The sequence below is a fragment of the Apium graveolens genome, chromosome 7 (assembly GCF_009905375.1).
Source record: "Apium graveolens cultivar Ventura chromosome 7, ASM990537v1, whole genome shotgun sequence".
Classification (NCBI taxonomy): domain Eukaryota; kingdom Viridiplantae; phylum Streptophyta; class Magnoliopsida; order Apiales; family Apiaceae; genus Apium; species Apium graveolens.
Window position 1 is genome coordinate 33,816,753 of NC_133653.1, and position 3,134 is coordinate 33,819,886.

Sequence of the window (3,134 nt, forward strand, 5' to 3'; positions counted from 1 at the left end):
ATGGTGACATTCCTAGAGGAGTCTTGAATGATGTTCTGTAGGCCCAAATAGCTTTATCTAGCTTCAACGACCAATCCTTCCTTGATGGACTCACAACCTTCTCCAAGATTCATTTGATCTCTTGGTTAGACACTTCAGCTTGCCCATTAGTTTGAGGATGATAAGATGTGGTCACACGATGATTCACATGATACTTTTAAATTAATGCAGTGAACTTGCGATTGCAGAAATGCGATCCCTCATCACTGATTATGACCCTCGGAGTATCGAAACGTGTGAATATCTGCTTCTGAAGAAAATTGATCACCACCTTCACATCTTTGGTTGGCAAAACCTTAACCTCAACCCATTTAGACACATAATCCACCGCCAAAAGAATAAATTGATTGTTGCATAACGAGACAAATGGCCCCATGAAGTCGATTCCCTAAACATCAAAAATCTCAACTTCGAGAAGCACATTAAGAGGCATCTCATCTCTCTTGGACATATTTCAAACTCGTTGGCAGTGATCACATCTTAATACGAACTGATGAGCATCTTTAAACAAAGTAGGCCAGAAAAATCCCGTTTGAAAAATACGGGCAGCTGTCTTCTCTCCATCATAATGACCACCATACACAGTGGCGTGAAAATCTCGCAAGATACCCTCCGTCTCACTATACGGAATGCATCTCCTGATAATCTGATTTGCTCCCTGTCTGAACAAGAACGACTCATCCCATCGATACCACTTCACCTCATGTAGAAACTTCTTCCTTTGAGCATAAGAGAGTTCTGGGGGAATGACATTACTCACAAGATAGTTCACAATGTCTGCAAACCATGGTTCTTCTTTTTGTACCCCAAAAAGTTGCTCATCGGGAAAAGATTCATTGGTTAACGTCTTATCGTGTGAAGCTTTACCTTGATCTTCCAGTCATGAGAGATGATCCGCTACCTGATTTTCTGTACCTTTTTGTCCTTGATTTCCATCTCGAATTCCTGAAGCAATAGAATCCATCGAATCAAGCCAGGTTTTGAATCTTTCTTCGAGACGAGGTAACGAATAACAGCATGATCAGTAAAAACTGTCACTTTTGTCCCTAGCAAATAAGATCAAAATTTCTCGAAATCATAGACAATCGCCAAAAGCTCTTTCTCTGTAGTAGTGTATATTGGCTGAGCACCATTAAGGGTTTTACTAGCATAGTAAACCACATGGAATATGTTCTTCTTCATCTGTCCAAGAACAACTCCAACTACAAAATCACTAGCATCACACATCATCTCGAAGGGCTCATTCCAATCAGGTGCAGTAATAACAGGTGCTGTTGTCGAACTCTTTTTCAAGTCTCAAAAGCAGCTATAAATTCTTCATCAAATTTGAAGGGAACATCCTTCTCCAACAGATTGTACAAGGATTTAGAGATTTTGGAGAAGTCTATGATGAATCGCTGATAAAAACCCGCATGACTAAGAAAACTGCGGATTCCTTTAACTGAGATTGGTGGAGGAAGATTTTCAATAACCCCCACCTTGGCCTTATCCACTTCAAGACCTTTACTAGATACCTTGTGCCCAAGAATGATACCATGTTGCACCATGAAGTGACATTTTTCCTAGTTGAGCACCAGATTGGTCTCAACGCATCTTTGCCGCACCAAACCAAGATTATACAAGCACTCGTCATATGAAGTCCTGAACACAGAGAAGTCATCCATGAACACCTCCACATTAGTGCCAATTATATAATAGAATATGGCCATCATGCATCTTTGGAAAGTAGCAGGTACACCATAAAGTCCGAAAAAAACTCGACAGAAAGCGAAAGTGCCAAAAGGACAAGTAAAAGTGGTCTTCTCCTGATCTTATAGGGCTAAACAAATCTGATTATAGCCCGAGTACCCATCTAGAAGACAATAATACTCATGACCAGCCACCTGTCAAGCATTTGATCAATGAATGGAAGAGGGAATTGATCCTTCCTGGTGGCTTTATTCATTTTTCGATAGTCCATTCATACTCTCCACCCTATGACCATCCGAGTATGAATGAGCTCGTTCTTCTCATTAGCAACAACTGTAATGCCTCCTTTCTTAGGCACACACTGCACAGGGCTCACCCATGAACTGTCAGAAATCGGATAGATGATCCTTGCATCCAGCCATTTAAGAATTTCCTTCTTCACAACCTCTTTCATGATAGGATTGAGTCTTCTGCTATTCGACTGTTGGCTTACTTCCTTCCTCAAGCAGAATTTTATGCATTCAGTAAGAAGGGTTGATTCCCTTGATATCTGCTATAGTCCGTCCAATTGTTGATTTGAATTCTCTCAAAATTCGCAAGAGCTTGTCTTCGTCACTACCTGAAAGATCAGATGCAATAATAACAGGCAAAGTAGATGCATCACCTAAAAAAGCATATCTCAAGTGATCAGGCATTGGTTTGAACTCAAGTGTTGGAGCTTCCTCAATAGATGGTTTGAGACGCTCCTGAGAGTTCTTCAGCTCTGCTAATCCAAGAGACTCGAATGATAAATCCAATCTCCTTTTCCATGGAGAAGCATTTAAATACTGAAGTTTTATTACTGCACTCATCTTCATCAGTAGGGAATTTCATTGCATTGAAGACATTAAAGGTAACGTCCTGATCCTAGACCCTCATAGTAAGCTCATCCTTCTGTACAATGATCAAAGTTCGACCTGTAGCTAAGAATGGTCTCCCCAAGATAATGTGAATCTTCTTATCTTCCTCGAAGTCCAGAATGACAAAATCAGCAGGGAAGATGAGTTTGTCCACCTTAACCAAGACATCCTCCACTACTCTTTGCGGATAAGTGATGGAACAGTCAGCCAGTTGTAAGGACATGTTTACCGATTTTGGATCAGGCAGACCAACTTTCTTGAAAACGGACAAGGGCATCAGATTGATGCTAGCTCCTAAGTCACAAAAACACTTGTCAAAAGATAGATTTCCAATGGTACATGGTATTGTGAAGCTTCCTGGATTTTTAAATTTAGGAGGTAGTTTCTGTTGCAACACAGCACTGTATTCTTCCGTTAGAGCAACGGTTTCCAACTTCTCGAGTTTTAGCTTCCGAGATAGAATACCCTTCATGAACTTAACATAGCTCGGCATTTGTTCTAGAGCTT